At 35.6% G+C, this 20,212-nt stretch overlaps 1 protein-coding gene across 1 annotated transcript in view; it reads left to right on the top strand.

The window, feature by feature from the left end:
* Nucleotides 1–20,212, top strand: part of PDE4D (phosphodiesterase 4D, cAMP-specific) — a 370,935-nt gene that overhangs the window by 54,096 nt on the left and 296,627 nt on the right. The gene's annotated exons all lie outside the window — the stretch shown is intronic.

Below are 20,212 nucleotides of genomic sequence, written 5' to 3'. Positions count from 1 at the left end.
AGTCCTCAACATAAGAAAGACATGGACCTGCTGGAGCAGGAGGAGAGGCTGAGAGAGCTGGGGCTGTTCAGCCTGGAGAAGAGCAGGCTCCAGGGAGATCTTATTGCAGCCTTCCAGTCCCTAAAGGGGGCCTACAGGAGAGCTGGGGAAGGACTTTTTACTAGGGCATGTAGCAATAGGACGAGGGGGAATGGATATAAACTGGGAGAGGGCAGGTTTAGATTAAACATTAGGAAGAAGTTTTTCACTTTAAGGGTGGTAAGGCACTGGAACAGGTTGCCCCGAGAGGTTGTTGAGGCCCCATCCCTGGAGGTGTTCAAGGCCAGGCTGGATGTGGCCTTGGGCAACGTGGTCTAGTGGGAGGTGTCCCTGCCCATGTCAGGGAGGTTGGAACTTGATGATCTTCAAGGTCCTTTCCAACCTAAACCATTCTATGATTCTATGATATGTCTGATGACAAATGAAAACTTAAAATAAATTTAGATTTCATCCATGACTAAGTATGGAAAGGTATATAATAAAGCAATCTGCTTCGTCTTATCAGACTAAAAAATCCTGTATGCATGTTGGTGTTGATAGGTGCTTAAAAACAGAATTGCTGCAACTGAGTAAGCCCTACCTCAGACTTAACAGTTTTTTGTAGCAAAATTTCATTTAGTTACATATGGAGAAGTATTGCAAATACTTTGATGTTCTCTCCTTATTTAGGGCTAAATGTGAAGTATTTGGAGAATAATTACTGCAGGTAGTTAATTACATGATGAATCTCTCACATACGTGTCTTTTATACTTGTTTTTTCCACCTTTGTTAACTGACCATGTCACAAGCTTTCCTAACAGTGGCTTTAGTTAGATGATCCTTACAAACATGCTATGTTTAATTGCAACTTTGGTTTAAAACAACACTCAGTTTTTATTCACCTACGTAGCAGGTTGGACTTGTCTATCTTAGTGGGCTACATCATTTACTGCACAATGTCAGATTTCTTTTCAGCTTGATGGAAGGAAAGGTAGGGATTTGTCTGAAGGATAAAGCCTTTAATAATTGCTGAAGGGAATGTATTTAGTTACCTCAGATACTAAGAATAATAAAAATCACTACATTCAATAGCAAATTGAAAAAATATTCTAAATTGACATGAGAAATGTTAAGTTGGCAACCTCATGTTCTAGTCTTAAAGTTTTCTCAAGCTTGAAAAAAACTGAATTCTAAAATAACAATTTATTGTGTTTCTTCAGGTGAGAACTACCATGAATTAGAAAGATTATTTCATTGCTAAATTGTAATTAGCATTACTTTATATATACATACTCATGTCTTGCTATATTTTTTTTTTTTTTTAAATCTGCTTTTTTACTTACTTGAATATCAGTATGCGTGAATGCACAGTTAGCACATTATAAAAGGCAGAATATGCCAAAAGTAAGTCTGGAGAATATTTTCATGGCATCTGTAGGACTACTATAGGAGAGGCCATTGGTTTATGAAATTAATAAATAGGAAGGAATTTATATTTGAAACCAGTAAGGTATTTCTACTTGAATATTTCCATTGGTAAACCTTTGCAACAGAAATGGATCTTGTTCTTCAGAAGTTGGGGTTTTTTTGTTGCTCAGGCTTGAATTTATTACCTAAACAGATCAGCATATACTACAAATGGCCTGCACCAAAGCGTTGAGCAGACAGTGTTGGGCAAACTCACACCCATCTCCATGAAAGGTGCTATTGGATAACTATTAAAATAATTATTGGATAACTATTAAAATAATTATTGGATAACTATTAAAATATTATTTTAATAAGTAATTATTAAAATAATAATTTAAATTAGTTATAACTAATTAAAATAATTAAAAACTGTGGGAAGACTACAAGAGACTATGCAGTGCTAAAATACTTAATGTGTATATGCTTTCTAGCCTGGCAGGGAAAACTCTGATGATATACATCACTGTTTAAAGTCAGCAAGATATATAAAGCTGATATTTTAAAACAAATCCCTTAAATGTGATGTGTGTCCATCATCTGAAGTCTTTAGACTACCTCTCTTAAAAAACCAAACAAAACCAACCCCCTAAAAGCAAACAAAAAAACCCAAACAACCCAAATGTTTAAGCCACATTTTACTGGGTTAGGTGAAGGAATTCCTGAACTGGACTTGTTGACATTTGCTTTTTTTAAAAATTACTGCCTATAGTGATTTTGCCAAGTTTTAAAATCTATGAACTACACTATTTTATGTCTCCTACAGAAAATTCTAGGGGACAATATGGGGAAAAATTGAAAAGAATAATAATAAAAAATTGCTTTGCTTTTCCAACTCCTCCATTATTTCTTTTAAGAATTCAATTTTTGGTTGGTTTTTTTTTTTTTTTCCAAATCTAGGGTCCCTTTCCCATGAAAAGTTGGACCAGATGATCTCTCAAGGTCCCTTCCAACCTCAGCTGTTCTATGCTTCTATGATTCTAAAAGGCATTGCAATGGTTTTGTAGTTCACCAGTACCTGAAAGGCAATTATTAATTCAGATGTATGGGCTTGCAGAAACGCCGGCAGTGTGACCTTCAGCTCAGTACAAATGTTAATCAGGGAAGCATTGCTTGTCTCTGTACATTAAAAAACAAACAAACTAACCACACACACACACAAAACTACCCCCCCCCCAAAAAAAAAAAAAAAAACCCAAATAAAAAAACCCCAATAAACAAGAAGTGGGTGATCTTCCCAAGAATTTCTTTATTTTTCTTTCCAAAGAAAGACATCCAATTTATATTTTACAGTTTTCCAAATATGTCACAAGTTGCAGCATACCCTTACAGTGAATCCTTGCATGCTTTTTCAATTGTCCCAGAACCTTTTCCATGTCATGGATAAGGGCTTCTACTTTTGGTAGTCCAGGTGTTTATAATCTCTTACAAACATTGGCTATTTCAGATCATTGCTTTTCTGGAATAATGCTGTCATTATTTAACAGCTTTCTTTTCAATGCTTGTGAGCAGAGTATCAGACACTCCAGGCATAGTATTGAACATGATTGTGCTGTAGTATCTTCAGCTATTTCTGCATATGTGTGTGCATATAAATTCCCTAGAGACCCTGACAGTTACACAACTTTTAACAAATGTGTACACTTTGGCTATATATTTTGAAATAAGTAGAAAATGCATGATCTGTGTCCTGCAGGTCTTGCCTTGAAGTTTCTAATAAGATTGTTATTTATTTGCAAAATAGTTATCAAATGAACATACCTAAAACTGAAAAAGAGAGAGTCTGTTTTCTGGAATGGCGCTGCTTGAGAGTTTATCAGTAAAAATATAGAGATTTAGTGCTGAGGGAGGGGGTATTGTTCTTATATGAGAAGCACATAAATTTTGTCCCCCAAAATTGTATCTTTTGCATTCATACCTCAATAATTGAATTTGAAAAAATACCTTTTAATGAACAATGAAAAAATTACAGAATCCTATGGAAAAAGTATCTTTCCTAGTAAAATGAATGTAAATCTAGAGTCTTCATCACCTGACTGAACTGTACGTTCACCTAAACCACACATGAACAAGTAAGCCTTGCATTAATAACATGTCTCAAATTTTATGAGTTTTTTTACATTTTTAGACTTTTTAAAAATCTTCTCTCTTGATATATTTTATAATGAATATTTTCATGATGATGATTGGTTACTAGATGTGATTGGATACCATCTGGTTTCAATACTGCCACCAGCTTCACAGCTAAAACATCAATGCTTAACGCACACTGTATCCTATGGCAGCTTGAAAATTTTAGGTTACCATGCCCAAATGCAGTGTTTGACTAAGCACTATTTGTGATAACAGCAATTTTCTTTGCCTTTGGGACACATAAAATGTCAGTGTTAGAATGAACCTCAGGCCTCACATTCTGACCTGAAGGCACCAGACCCTTGTCATATTGTGTCTGTACTTTTGATGAGACCGTTAATGGGAATTATGATTAATTCCACCAGTCATGTGACTCTGTCTACATCCAGACATTTTAGGGGCATTGCTCCTTATCATTTGTCAAAGCTTTCCACCATTGTACTCTTCAGTTACAACCTTGGCAACCTGTAAAACTTGAAATCTTAACGATTAAACTGATCCAATACAAGAAGGTGCCTAGAAACACCTGGTTTATGAAATGTGTATATTTTAGTGCTTAAAAAACAAATCCTGAATGTAGCTGTAGAAAAAGGTTTGAAACCAAATGTACGGGTTTTCAGTGCAAGCTCCGTTATCTCTTGTTCAGGAAAGACAGCTGCTTTTTCATTGTTATAAAAAAGGAGGGCCTGTTTAAGTACTTCATCTGGGTCAGTGTAATAGTAAATAACATTTAAAACATCACAATAAATTTAGAGTAGATGAAGAAGTTTGCTTCCATAAAACTTTCCTCGCCAAACTTATTTAAAGAAATTTTACCAGATTTGCCAAATTTACCTGGAATTGATTTGAGGTGTGTAGTATTAACCACATGAGTAATACAAACCACTACCTGTCATAGGGATTCCCTTGTGTATTGATGTGAGATCCTAGTTCCATGACTACTTTTTGAACATACAGACTTGCCATTCTGTTCAGTCTTCAGCTCTGTTAAGAAATACATTAGTAATTTAAAAATCTTTCCTATAATTATTTCCATGGTTTTTTATGTGAAAATCTTGATGATTTCATATTAAAGCTTTAGTTATTCATGAGACCCTCTTTAAGCATTATTTCCTGTCACATTCAAAGATATTTGTTCAGTTTTTCATGTTACATGTATCCTCCTTAGAAAATTCATGAAGGGTCATGAAATTATGTTCTAGGAGACATGTCACGGTTTTAAAATAGTACACTCTAATGGTTAATTGCAATTGGCCCTCAAACTTATATCTAAGTGTCACAAAGGTATTTATTATTGAACAGTACTACACGCACCATTGCTTTAATGCTTAAACTATATTTACTATATTTGGCATTCATGGTGAGCTTTACGTCTTTACAGCACTTTCTTAAGAATAATTATCTTTGAAAAATCATGTAAGGTGAGTCTAACTAAGGTTGAAAATGTTTTCTCCAGGATTGATTTCTTTGTGTGGCACAAAGAAATTGAAAACCTTCTGGTCATCCTTTTTGATAGAGTTTATGCATAATTTTTTGTAAAAGCCTTTATTAATGGTTCATTATGGAGTATAGTATTTCTTTATGTGTAGAAGACATCTGTGTACTGTTGAAACATTAACATAGAGAAATAGATAAAGACTGAATGAAAAACAGTGTAACTAAGAGATTCAGAAGATATTCATAAGCCTATGAAACATTCCAGAATAGAATGTATAAGAATAGTTCTATCAGAGAAAGCATTATGCCGTGATGCTTCAATGCACTTCAATTTCTGCCTGTTAACTTTTAATAAATTTATGTAAAATTTTCTGAAACATGCTTTAATTGTGTCAAGATGAGCTGCACTAGTGGCTGCAAGTTAAAATTTTAAACATCCTGAATTAATTATAGAATACCTACATGCCAAGATTTTGTGTTACTTGTTTTAACATAAAAAATTCCATTTGGGTCTGCTGATGTTGAATGAAAAATACTTTTGCATGTAATAACTTTATTTATGTCTATTACAGTGCACCTCCTCTCAGTTTAGAACTTTTCTTCTTCAGCTAATGAAAGTAAATTTACTTCTTGCCAGCTGTGAAAAACCGTGAATTTTATGCTATATGTTTATGCTATAAATCGATGAAGGTATTGTAAACAGTTACTGCTACAATAGTTATTGCAAAATATGTTTGAAAATTTCCTGTGAACTTTATTGCTTGTATATCTACAGATGTTTTCAGTATTTTTCAAATTCTGTTCCATGTGAGAAATAAAATAAAACTAGGTTTAGTTATCAGTTCTCTAAAGGATGAGCGAAAAGAGGTACTTATTCTCAAATAATAGAACTGGGAGTTTCATAACGATCTCTGAATATTATTTGCTAAACACTAGACAGAGACAAGGAGCAGGTGATCTTGGCTTTAGACAGCATTCCCTTCCATACAGATGTCATGGTTTCTGCCCAAATGGGCCGTTACCCACACTTGTAATGTACAACAGCTACCTCCTTCTTTAAGTAGCAGCTGAAAATTTTATGTTGGGTATTGTCGTGGATTGGGCTGGACTGGCTACTGAATGAGCAACATTGGTTCTGTTTTACATCAAACCAGCACAGGTATGATTTCTACACTAATTTAATCTGGCATTGTCCCTTCTTTAACTCATTAATGATCTCTCATGAGCAAAAGGAAATGGCAATATTAGAGCTAGTTGTGATGGAAAATGCACAGTACAGAAAAAACCCTGTATGTGATAGCAAAGAAAAGGTCAGAAACTGCCTGATTTTTCTAGTGTTCAGCTTTCCAAATTCCTATTAATTCAGTGGAGCTTCTGTATCCCCAGCCCCGTAGAGGACAAATTCAGATGTTCAAATCTTAATTTAGAAAATTCTGTTATTCTCCTAGTTTTGAAAAATATTGGTTTGCCCTTGAATTTTTCCCTTGGAAAATCACAGCTTGCATTAGTTTTTTTAAAAATATGATTAGTTTTTTAAAAAGATACAATTTACAATCACACATTTTTTTAAAAAAGATCAAACTATATAAAAAAAAAAAAGTAAAGATTTCTATTAGTTAAAGTTTCACCTTTTAGAGTTTAAACATTGGTTTAAATGAGTGTTTAGGACTGTTTTTCCCTATCTTTTTGCAACCCAACATCACTTGACAAAACTGGAAATTTTCTGAGCCTTCTTGTAAGTTGTAAACTTCTGTTCCCCATAACAAAGATCAGTAAAATAATACAGAAGGGTTTTGGTTGACCTGTGTGAAATGAAAGATGAATAATTTCATTAGCAAGAAATTCATGCATTTTTTTCCTCAACAGAATATATTCTAGAGAGTGGGAGTCTTCTGGATGAAGTGGCAGTAAAGTATAACAATAGTAGAAAATGGTCCAACAACAGTTTTCTTTTTAGTCCAGTATTGGAACAAGTTTAAAGTTAATACCCCCCAAAAATACCCTAATATCATTGTCAGAAGATATAAGATAGTCAGATGCTGGCATCAGGCTTTATTTATAATGATATATAGCATTTTGATATCAAGTTTATTTAGTTGGCAAACTAAAACAGTATTTTGTGAAGAAGTCATACAGTAGCTTTTCAGTTTTAGCTTAGTATTGTAAAAGGAAGCTATAAGTCACATTTATTATACTTCTGCCTTATATTTAAGGTGCTAGAGATCATTTCCACAATGTGTTATCTACCTAATCCACACAAGAAATACTTTGGAGACAGAGCAGTGTTTCATCATTTTAAAATGCAAATCATGAAGGCAGTAAGAAATTACACGTATAGCTGTGCTATCATTCTGTAGGGAGTAGTGAGATGGTTCTCTCCCCAGTTATCTACGTTAACTGAAGGAGAATATTTGAGAATGTAAACATATCCAGGCTGCTGTCTTCCTTTAAGGACAATGTTATTTAATCAAAAAATCAGTGTGTGGCCTATGATTACTAATAAACATCTGTTCTGCTTCTTCACACACAAAAACTTTCAAGCCATAGAATGAAAAAAATCAGAATCTTCTCAGAAGACTCCAGGAAATACACGTTTTTCTAAGGAAAAAATATTTGGGATTTATACAGACAAATACTTATGTTTCATTTAATTGTCAAAAATTACCTGCACAATTTTGAAAATAGGGAACATGAGCAAAACAGACTTTGGAAGCATGCTCTCTTTCTCCTTCATTTTAGCTAAATTTATCCCATTTGCAACTTTGTTGGAGAATTTCATATGAAGGCAGACACAAGAAAGAGCTTTTAAAACGAGAGGAACTAAGGCTACTTATCAGACTATCAGGAATTAACAGTATTCTAGTAACTTTATGTAAAAGAAGAAATCTGTAAAATGAACATTTAGGGGAAAAATAACTTTCAAATTTATCCATTTTCTTGAATAATCTTAATAAGCTCTCTTAGATTTTGTCTACGTTGCACTTCATGGTTATTACTGAGGCATGGCAAATAGTCTATATATGTAGTTCTGGTTAAATAGCAAGGGCAGTGCAGTCACTGTGGCCCAGGCACAGCATGCCAAATAAATGTCTTCAGCTTCAAATGGTGCTGCCTTCATTTTCAGTAGTGCTAAAAAGTTTTTGTGTTTCTCATGGGTTATGCTGGCAAAACAAAGTAAGACCAAATTATGTCATGACAGCTTCCCAAATTTCCAAAGTGTTAGTGACCGGAGCTTGACTTTGGAAGCCTTATCTTCTAACTGGACCTGTAGTTGCCTGCCTTTGTACCATTTGTGTGGTACTGTTGTCAATAATCAAGTAACAGGAAAAGATCTAATTTGTTTGGTTTTAATGTCACAGGTTGACTTATGTTTGCACAAATATTTTAATAAAGCTGTAAAGTAAATAAGTTCTCACTTTCCCTGACTAGATCTAATATTTAGCATGTAAGTATACATTATAGTGCAACACCTTGCTATCACTCTACAGGAATAATGGGGAACTAGATTCAACTGATCCTGCAAAGACATCAAATGTATGTCTAACTTAAAGGGTATGAGTACCGTTCTGTCTCACCGTCTCATCTTGTTTAACTAATTTGCCAAATGGAGGGAATCATCTGAAGAATATTTCAGTAGCCTGACAGGAGACCAGTCTGTAGTAGAGCTGTCTAAAGCAGCTAAATTGTTGCCCGTCTCAGAGATAACCAATTTAGGAGTGTTTTCTTCAAAAATATTGGGTGCATATAAGAAAAAAGGCATAATTTTATGTTTTGTGTGCTTCATAAAAGTTGATTCTTCAGTTTCTAAGCATTATACTTTTCACAGTCTGAGATATTTTGTGGGGGGAGACTTCTATTTCTTGCACTATATATATTGGAGAAAGTAATCAGCGAGGCTTCTCGGGACTTCTCAGTTTGTTCACAATCACGCTGGTAGTGGTTAACATCATGGACAGCATTGAGTTACTCAGCATTTTCAGTGATGTGAATGCAGTAGGATTTGGGCTCCAGTCTTTAGAAAAAGCTGCTATAAACTCATGAGAATTTGTACTTCAGTGTGCAAATCAGAGAGGTTTGCTACATAGATTCTCACCTTTTTGCTCTTTATTGTACTCCTCTAAATAATAAATTAAAAGGAAACCAAGAACGGCTTTGTATACAGGGAATATTGGCCCATATTCCTTTAACAAATCTCATTAAGTACTTTATAATCAGCTTATTATTCTCTGCTGCTGTTAAGAACATTTTAGTCTACTTCTCTATGTAGTGAATAATAATTTCTTACTGTTTTCTACTTAATTTAGGACTGTAAACTATTTGAGATAAAGATCTCTTCTCTTTTATGTTTCATAGTTACCCCCAGCATCTGTGGTTCTGTGTTGCTATAAAATACTATGTACTTATCGCTGAATACTTGTCTATACACATTCCAGTTACATATGCACAAACAATGAAATTTTCATCCAGCATTATATATTAGAGCAACATCTGTATACTATTCCTGGGACAGTGGGAATCTCTTAATGCTATAAAAGGTCTATGTTTTTTCCTACCATCTGCAGCTGGGAGACAGAACAGGAATCCGAATTAGCTTTCATTTGGGCACTCTGCAATTTAAATTATGTGGTTTCCTTAAATTCTGAGAAATCAGAGAAGTTCAGGGGTTAATTCTTCACTACTTTTTACTTAAGAAGCAGGCACTGGCTGCTATGTCTTTTTAACGACTGGGTGTAGTTCCTGTACTCTAATCTAAGTTACAAATATATGTATTTTTTGTTAGAATACAACGTGTCGCTTACTTAATGCTAGAAATTGCCAGACCGAGATATACAATTACACATTCACATTTTGTGCATATCTGAAAAAAAAAAAAAGAAAAAAGGTATTTCTATATAGAAGGTAATTACCATGGTAATTCCTATTCTACCAAATAATAAAATATTATTCATAGAACATAGAATCATAGACTCATAGAATTGTTTAGGTTAGAAGGGACCTTAAAGATCATCTAGTTCCAACCCCCCTGGCATAGACAGGGACACCTCCCACTAGACCAGGTTTCTCAAAGCCCCATCCAACCTGGCCTTGAACACCTCCAGGGAGGGGCCATAATGTGTAAAGGCAGGAGGACAGCGTTGTGCAGTCTACATGGGCTCTGCAGACTCCTGGGGCTTGGTGGACTGGTTCTAAAGACATTTGTGAAAGGCAATTAGGAAACAACTTCAATGTCAGTTTTCAGAAATTAGCACTATGGGTTCTACACATCCACTGGTAGAGGGAGGGGAATTACAGTTCTATGAATTGAAAAAAATAGTTCTGGAAATGAAAAGAAATGTGTTGCATCGATGCAAAAGAATTGCTTTAGGTGAATGTAACCTGGTAGAAGGGGCTTTTCTGCAAGAGTGCTTGGATTTGGTTAGAAACATCCCAACTTTATTAAAAAAATACTACCATGAATTACGGTATTATGAGAAACTTAAACTTCCCATTTTTGTGTTGCAAAAATAATCTATTCACTATGGTAAGGACTGGATAGTCTGACAAGATAAATCTGGTTGGTTTCTTTATCAAATACTCAATGAGCCAACAGAAAACAAAAGGTGCATAAACTGTAAAAGCAATGAAAAGAAAGAGAAGAAGCAGAACAGACTTGTGCTGTAGGGTTGGTTTTGAAATGACAGAAAATGGAGGAATACCTTCCTTTGTTTTAGTGTTAATTAGGAAAGTGATTTTAAGCATCAGGACAGGCATGATAGATAATAGGAACAAAGGTATGTAAATCTAAATTGTTGCAATTGATATGGAAGCAAACCTCAGGCATTAATGCTCTTAGGCTGTGGGGTCTGGATGATCTTTGTTCAAGAACTTCGAAAGAACTGGTACAGGAAATCTCAGTCTTGTAGTAGGGATTGTTAATAAGATTATAAAATTAGGAATAGTATAATAGTAAATGTGTTACTTGTATTTAAAGAGACCGGAAGTGATCTAGACAAGTACCACTGCTTTTTTCTTTAAATGAAAAAATAATTAAAAAAAATTTTTTTGAAGACCAGAATTACTAGACATCAAGACAAATAGAAAATGAGATAAAATCATATGTGATTACTAAATTAAGTTTCTTTCACCAATCTTAATATTATTTTCCAGACAAAGTAGTAGGTAGACTCATGCAGATGATCTTTGTTATAATGTCACTTGGTAAATTACTATTTAACATGGAAAACATGGTTATTAGTAAAAGAATTTTAAGTCGGGTAAGCAGCTAGTAAAAGAAAGCAACAAAGGACTGTCAGAAGGTAGGTATTATTTCCCAAGTAAAATGCTACTAGAGTTCTAGGTTTTCACTTAGTATTTTTATTCATGGTTTTCTTAAAAACAGTAGGCTGTAGGAGTGCACTAGGGACACTTTCATATGCCTCAGTACTAGGAAACTATTGCTGTAGAGAAGATTCAGGTAACAGGAACTTGGAGTAGTTCATTAGGAGGGAATGTAACGCTTAGAAGTTTTAAGTCCTGAAACTTTTTGAAACTACGAAAGAAAACAGAAGGTGTGTTGATGCCAATGAGGATAGGCTGACCACAAGGGAAAGACAGGTTCAGTGACTCAACACTACTTATATTACTTTCGTAATTGCCAACCCTTTTTCATTATTGACATAATGTCAATATTGAAATGATTTGATTTTGCAGGCCCTGAAGGTTTTGACATAATACATGTATTGATGACTAAGTTATAAACAGACAGAATTTTTTTACTCATAAATAAAATTTAAACCAACAAAATCAAGGCAAATCAGGGCAAATAAAAAAGGTTTTCATACCTTAGTGTACATTACGTCTCAAATACCTAACTTAATATCATGATTTCAGAAAGAAATTATGTTAATGTGGTTCAGTTTTTTTTTTTTTTTTCTCAGAAAAGCTGTATCAAAGGTTTGAATTTGACAGAAAACTGGAGGATCTAGGTTGTTTAATATGAAAATATGGTATTGCAAAATTCATTAAGGCGAATCTTTAATCATCTGGAGAAGTTCCAGGAATCCTCACACAGAAAATAGTCTAAATTTGCTCTTATTTAATTTTCTTAAAAGCAAAAGAATTTGCAGGATGTCTATTCCCATCTCAAAAGTAACAAGAAATATTTTCTGTGAAAAAGCAACTCCAGACAAAACAGAAATCTGCTTATTAATGATTCTGATAGGGTGATCTACAACTCAAAGCTTTATGAAGTTTTTAGGAAATGGTTAAGCAGATAATTGAAATGTTCTAAACCATATTTTAAATCATAAACTGAAATTGAGTTGACTGAAGTGTGTATTTGAGGACATCAGAAAAGTGTACTTGATAGAAAAATAAGATAGGTTAGGAGAAACGACACTTCAGGAACAAATGTCTCAGAGCATTGTCCCTCATTTTTCATGTGTCTCATTTTGCCCCTTACCCATCCAATAAAAGTATGTCTAAGATTCCATAAAAATTGTCAATGAAGAGTCCTTTTTCCTCATTTCCTTTTGTAAATCATTTCTGCATTGTTCAATTCAGGTAGTTTTCATTCCTCTAAGAAAATATAGTTGTGTTCAGAATACATATGTTTGGCAATACAGAAAGAAGCCATCTTCATTAGGCTAATATGCAAATTAGTAGCAAGTGAAATGCAAACATTACCAGACGTGGGGGGGCAAAGGTGGGGGTTTTTTGATGCATGGTAAAACTCCACATGTGGCTGTGGAGATGGTAAAGCTGATGTGAACAGAGTATAGCTGAATTTCCAGTGTGCACAGAATCATAGAATCATAGAATGGTTTAGGTTGGAAGGGACCTTGAAGATTATTGAGTTCCAACCTCCCTGACATGGGCAGGGACACCTCCCACTAGACCAGGTTGCCCAAGGCTCCTCATCCCAGTGACAACTCCCACATACTGCCAGGCAACTATTCACAGCACCTTTGTTTTCTGCTCCAAGGGCAAATTTCAGACCAATGTCTTCATCCCCAGTTTAAATACAGAAGATTGTTTCCAACCAGCTAACTCAGGTTCATTAAGAAAAATTTATTTTCATTAGGTTCTTTTGAATTCTAATCTTCAGAGTAGCAGCCAAATAAGTGACAAGTACTTATGGACTGTGGGACTGGGTATAGACACTGTGTCACATCTCTTACATAGACACATACATAAAGACAGCACAAATTACTTGACCCTAAATGTCTGCCACTGAATAAGAACCTCATTTTGATAAGGGATAATAGTGTTAATAGGCACAATCCCAGAAAGGTACGCACAAATAGATCTGAGCTCAGCAAGAGAGCCTTGTCATATACCTCTTGCTGAGGTGGAAAACTGTTCCTGAACCAGTCCCTCCTCCCACTCCTGCAGCTTTGAGCCTTGCCAGCTCTCATGCAACTCAGGGTGACGTTTTTCTCCTGTATAATTTGGCTGTTTTGTCTTATACCCTAACATTTGTGAAGGAAAAAAAAAAAAAAAAAACCAAAAAAAAAAAAAAAAAATTACTCTTAGTGAATCCTTATGCCCTTTCATGTTGATATTCTTCAGTTTTTGAAAAGGTTTATGTTTTTTCATGTAAGATTCTCAGCTACTTTTGAATATTCATGTCAACATCATCTTGTAAAGGAGAGAGAAGTCCTTTGTAAAAAATTTAAAAAATTACTTTTTTCCAATTAACCTAAGCATGGGCTGCTAGCAAGCACTGTTCTGTTAACTCCAACTTGTAGGCTAACATGCTATCTTCACAACATTCTTAGTGTACCCAGGTTTGGGAAAAAAGAACTGAAAATAGAAACCAGTTTTACCAGATAAGTTTGTCCGCAAAATAAATAATCCCTGTTTTAGCCTCACTTATTAGATTGAAGACAAACCACTTACATAAATAGAATTATCTTAAATCATATGCTTTGTTTCACTTTAAGCTTCTTCTTCCAGAATGAATACACAGTTATAAAATGTAACTACATTTACTAATATTTACTGGACTAAATTGAATTTCTGTTTTTTTGTCGAGTATGAACGAGTAAAATGTCATTCTACCCTGTCATTTACGAATCAATACTCTGAACTATATTCTATTTGAAATAGAGTATGACTAAAAATAATACACAATGTTCTCCATATTATAGAATAGGTCATGACTATTCACTGGAAGCGTATTTGATCTGACTTCAGTTTGTTGCCACTGTATAAATAAAAAACTGTCATTGTTTTCTCCATGTCTCAGTTTTACAGTTGTGAAAACAGACCATTGGTTTTCTTACACAACTTCTGCCAAACTGTTTCTGGAAATTTCAGTCACACCTAATATTTCACTGATGTAGAATTTTAGAATTTGTGGTTACCAGAAATCATTTCCTGTTTTACAGCAGGTATACATCCAAACTGCTAATGCAGTGTCAGCCACATATTCTGTAGCAACGTCTTGAATAACGCGACTCCTTACAGAGAGCTCAAGCTCTGCCTCTGACCATAAATAAGGTTACTAGGACATAGGAGGCAAAGCGACTTGATAAATATCAGCTTAAACTAATCTCCATTTTAGTATGTTATATCTGTATTCTGTCAGCAAACTAGACTGGTTGCTTTTCTCCTTCCTTCTTTTCTTAAGAAAAAGGAGATTTGTGCATCTGTAGGTGGGCAGGGAAAGGGGTCAAATGGGAAAAGAGAGAACAATGATCTCCAGTTTCTATTTCCGTTTCTTTTGCATGCATGTAAAATTTCTGTTTATGTTTGTGGAATGGAACCTTATCTTATGCAACAGGGAAGAGATGAGTGTGTGAGCATAACCAGTGCTGCTTAATCTAGGGAGATATGTTGCTCTGCAGGACAGTTATTTTTCTTCAGGCATCATCAATCAGTAGTATCAAGGAGAGCAGGTCTCTTCAAATGTGATAAACAGGTAGTTTAATATCCCTGAGATGTACCGGCATTCTTTTCTACACCACACCACCTATTCCAGTTTAAATCTGTAATTTGAAGGATCTTTTTATGTCAATTATAAGAAATAAATGGCCCAGTAGAAGTACAGCAAGAGCTGATGTTTACCAAGTGAGATGAGGAACAATAATTATTTTTTATACAGCTGAGCAGATCTTACATTTTTGAATGAGATTACCTGAAACCATCTCTTGCTCTAATTGAAGGGGAAAAAGAAAGAGACAGAACAAGCTAAGAAGTTAATAGAAGACACATAAAATATTAATTTTTCAAAGTTCTTGACCTGAAGATTCTTTGGAATTCAAAAATGTCTGGGGCTTGGATGGAGAATGTTCTGCTCAAATTACATTTGGAGTTGAGCACATCACATTCTGAACAAAAATACACTTGATAAATAAGGTCTTTTTCTTCTGAAGGGATAGCCACAAGCTCTTAGCAACATTACCTAATTCATGATTGTTGTTCGGAAGTGACCTATATGTTTTTTGAAGTTTTCTTATAGCATTCATCTCAATAATCATGGCTCTAAGCTCTCAAGCCCTGAGGGCAAGTTATGTGGAGGGGGTTATACCCACACTGCATAGCACTCATTTAGACCTTCTCTGGGTACAGAGAAACAATTTTCCCTGCCATTTTTTCAGTTCAAAGTGTCTGAAATCATGTGAGGCTCTGTTGGAGCCCACTGGAATGGCGTTTCTATATCATGACACCAAAATGCATGTTGCCTGCCTTATGACTCGTCATGAAGATGTCTGACCTGTAGGGATGCAACAAGACTGTATAGGAAGAACAGAGACAAATAAACCTACTGTTATCTGGACTGCTTGTAGCAAAGTGCTTCTAAAGCTTTCTCTGAAGGAGTAGTTTACTTACTCCAGAATGGGGTCCAATAGTGAGAAAATTTCCATGCAGGGTGATGGTAGAGGAAGCAGACAGGACAAAAACCTAAGTTACTGGCTTGACATACACTCATGTAACACCTGTCTGTGGGTAAAGCAGTCTAAAATGTGGTAAGGAGCTTATTGGGCTTATCTGCTCACTCTGTTGAGGATTCTGATGAGACTAATTTATGTCTTTACTTTCTATGCTATTATTATTATTGAAGATAACTTCTGTGGACCTAAAAAGTTGTATGACTAAAGACCTATCACTTGGATGATTTTCTTTAATTGTATGCAGTAGGATGTATTTCTTACTGCTTTATTAATCAAGTTGATTTTTTAATTTATGTGGTTTTCATGGAGAATTTATAAATAATAAAGGGATCCTAACACTCAAAATATAGGAATTAACCCCAAGTATGGGGAATTGTCACATCCACACATTTTCATAATATTGCAGATGAATCAATATTAACATTTAAATGACTATTAATTTTTATTCAGTTCTTTCTGTTTTGGCTAATTTCTTTACTAGTTTTAAAAAAATGCATGCAAAAATGCCATGTTTTGCATTGTTTCTTTCATTTAAAAGAGTTTTAACTTCAACCTTCTTCCTGAAGGCTGAAATTACAGGTCTGCAAAATATTTATGTTAGCAATATGTGTCTTGCATTAGCCTGTATCACATACCTCAGGCTTGATCTCAATGAACCCTCCTCGTCACTGGTAGCATATTTCAGGCTCCACAACCATTCATTTCTTGGAGGGTATTTTGAGACTTTTTATAGAATTACAAAGTTTGATAAGTTTTTTTTTTTTTTTTTGATACTTGCCCAGAATCTGCTGGTTGAAGTCACTAGTTCACCTTGCATATTGTCTCAAAAAAGCTACTGTAAGTCATTATCACTGTTTAGCAGTAACACTAATGAAATTCTGTTTACTCTTATTAAGAGCTGGCTTTTCAGCATTTCTTGAAGCATTAGCTTTACCTTCCTAGATACGTGTTTTGCCCTGTATGTTATTGTACTGTCACCAAAATACTTGATTCAATGATGGTTTTTCCCCCTTTTTGTAAAAATCAAAAGCTTTAGGAAGTTAAACTGATCTCTTAAGAAAATTTGGACTCATCCTTAGCATACAAATGGTAGTTCTATATGCCCCTGGTGCAGTTCGTTTCTCATGACATTTATGGTTTCTATGTCCTGGTTTGGGGACATACACACCCAAACCATGACATTGTATTATATATTTTAATTTGTTTTGTTATATTAAAAATCTCGCACTGGTAGAACAGCAGTCCTTTCCTCTCTTAGTACTATCATCATTTAGCAGGGCCTATTGTGACAGAATGAGGGATAAGGGCTTCAAACTAAAAAAGGGTCGATTCAAACTAGGTATAAGGAAGAAATTCTTTACAATGAGGGTGGTGAACCACTGGACCAGGTTGCCCAGAGAGGTGGTAGATGCCTCATCCCTGGAAACATTCAAGGTCGGGTTGGACAGGGCTCTGAGCAACATGATCTAGTTGAAGACTCATTGCAGGGGGGTTGGACTAGATGACCTTTAAAGGTCCCTTCCAACCCAAACTATTCTATGATCATGACCGGAAATGTCACAAGGTAAATTCTTCCTCTGGTGTCTGCTAGTGTATTTGCAGCTATGCGGAGAGGCAAAGAAAATACTCTGTAGGACTTCAGTCTGACAGACACAGACCTCAGTCAATTCTTAAGTGAATATTCTGGTACCACTAGTAATTGAAAAGCTGAGTGCTGTGGGAGAAAGACTCTGTGGAAATTAAGAAATGGAGAGGCAAAAAATCCTCTCTTTGGTTCTCCTACCTCCAAAGAACAGAATGGAAAGATGTTTGCAATTTTGCACTGATAATAGGATGAATTAAAGCAAGGTTTATAAGACATGCTTTTCACTCCTCCCTGTTTAGTTGTTTTATTGGGCAGTAAGAAATGCAAGATTCCCAAGACCAATAAGAGAGAGAAAGAGGATAGATACTCACTCTATAGTCCAATGTGACTATTTATTTGGAAGTGAGAAGTGCTTCCAGATAATCTGGTTCCTGCTACAAACATACTCCATCCATTACCTAATTAATTTTAGTGGAAAATTCTCAAGGAGACCCTGTAGAAAGGACTGGAATGTGGGACTCCTCCATCTCAGGGAAGAACTATTATCACTTGCAGACTCTTGTTTGTGTCTCTGTCCTTCTCCCTCCAGCTTCTTTATATCTAGCCTAGATTCCACACGAACTGAGAAAATGCGCTAGACCTTTCCATAGCCTAAATTCTTAGGGTCAGAGCACTGTCTTGGTAGCAGAACCAAGGAATCAAAACAAAATTTGCATTGAATTCCCACCTCCCACCCCCCACCCCCCTTTTTTTTTCTTGAACTGAAATTGTGCTTAAACTCCTTTTTCAAAGAACTTTGGAACTGACTTACCAAAATGCTTATCCGGTCAAAAAAAATGATGCCACTAAAGTTAATATCACTAAATGTTTTTAGCTGTGGCACGTTTGGTTTTTTTTTTTTTTCAAGGTGAACTGATTAGCAAACTATTACGGGCTTGAACTGGAAGAATTTCAGAAGTCAGCCTATACTGGAAATGTAACAAATTTCTTTAGTGGTTAAAGTCTCTGGCTTTAATTTATCTCTGCTCTGGAAAGCCCATATATTGTGTATTCTGCTTTGTTGGTGAGTTCTTTAACTGGTTAGTGATGCTATACAGTAACTTTATATACGCCCACTCTCCTTCTGCAACTCTGCTTCTGAATGAAATTAGTTGAGTCAATGGGTGCTATGCTTTGTGCTGAACTTAATGCTACAGAAAACCAGATACAATTGGCATATAGATGCAGAATGGACTCATTCGTGGATTTCAGATGTGTCAGGTGCCAGGTCAATGTTGAGAAGCTCTTTCTTAAGATAGTGCAAGACATTAAGTAAACCTATTGTTGAAAATGTCAGTACCCATGGATGATCGAGCAAGTATGCAGTTAGGTAAGTGCAATATGAAATAATAATGATGGTGCAGATTTGCGTAGCATTTGGTGTTGTTAATATTTCATAATAAGTGGATCCAGCCTAGAGAAAGCAATAGACAACTGGATTAGTTAGATGTAATCTTTTTTTCATATTCAGATTAATCACACAACCTTGCAGTTTCCACAGTTTTGGTTTTATTCTTTTCAGATGTCTCTGGTATAAATTCCCAAAGTAATTGGCAAGGGGTGGGAGGCGGGGAGCAGTGCTGTTTACATAAAGCATGAACATATAACAGTTATCATAGCTTACCTGATCCTTTTAAAAGTTATACTGAATATTTATCTTTATTGAACGTGATTATATACTTTGTTTTGTAACTTCTTAGTGAGAAAAGGTTAATTTCCATTCTCACTATTTGTAACTCAGTGTCTGTTTTCTATCATGGTTATACTTAAATGAAAAAAGAAAACTCAACCTTCTGCATAGAGTAGTAGGACATAAATGATGCTAGAGCCCCTTTAAATTTTGGAATCTGTTGTATTTTGGTGCTCCAAATCTTCAAAGTACAGCAATATACAAATATGTGGAGCAGTACAGGTTCCCTTTTTATTACTGAATTAAAATAAATACTATTTCACTGTCAACACATTGTGACATTCACATAGTTCAATATTTTATTCTTCCTCCAGAATGGCATCAACTGTAGTAGGGCTAATTAGGGGTATTGTAGAATAAAGCCGTGACAGCAACAGAACTGAGCTTAAGGAAATAGGATCTATCAAAATGTGCAGTGCGGTATCTTATCATTTTACTCCCAACTCCACACACCCCCTAATCAAATACACAGCCTTATCATATGTTTTAATACCATTGAAGTTGCAGCTGGCTTTCATACTGCAGGATTTCCTGTCCAAAAGGGCAAGGGGTCATTGGAAGTTTAAAAAGTCTCAGTGCAGCGTAAACCATTGTAAAGGAATGGCAAGTAAACTATATGTGGCCTGGGCACACTGAAGTACAAAAGCTCGTCTAGAAATTTTTAAATCTCGGTAGGGATCAACACAGCGAACTCTTGTTTCCTACCTGTATCTTTTGCTACAGATTTTGCACTGGTGTGCAAAATTTTCTTTGCTTTCAGCCACCCGAGAGCAGTAATAGGTTGCTGTAAGGAAGGCTGCGCGGCTGTGTTCTTCCCCCATGTGGCCCGTCCTTCCCCTCCACCGGTCGGTGGGAGAGGGCGGGCAGGATGTGCTGTGTCAGGAGAACCCACCTAGAGGGCCCCCTTGACGGCAGCGCAGCCCCCGCCGGGCTGAGCCCTCACCGCAGCCCGGCCCAACCTGCCG

This window comes from Charadrius vociferus, unplaced genomic scaffold, assembly GCF_000708025.1.
Source record: "Charadrius vociferus isolate BGI_N301 unplaced genomic scaffold, ASM70802v2 scaffold731, whole genome shotgun sequence".
NCBI classification, from domain to species: domain Eukaryota; kingdom Metazoa; phylum Chordata; class Aves; order Charadriiformes; family Charadriidae; genus Charadrius; species Charadrius vociferus.
Note: the sequence above shows the minus strand (reverse complement) of the source record. Positions and strands in the feature narration are given on the sequence as shown.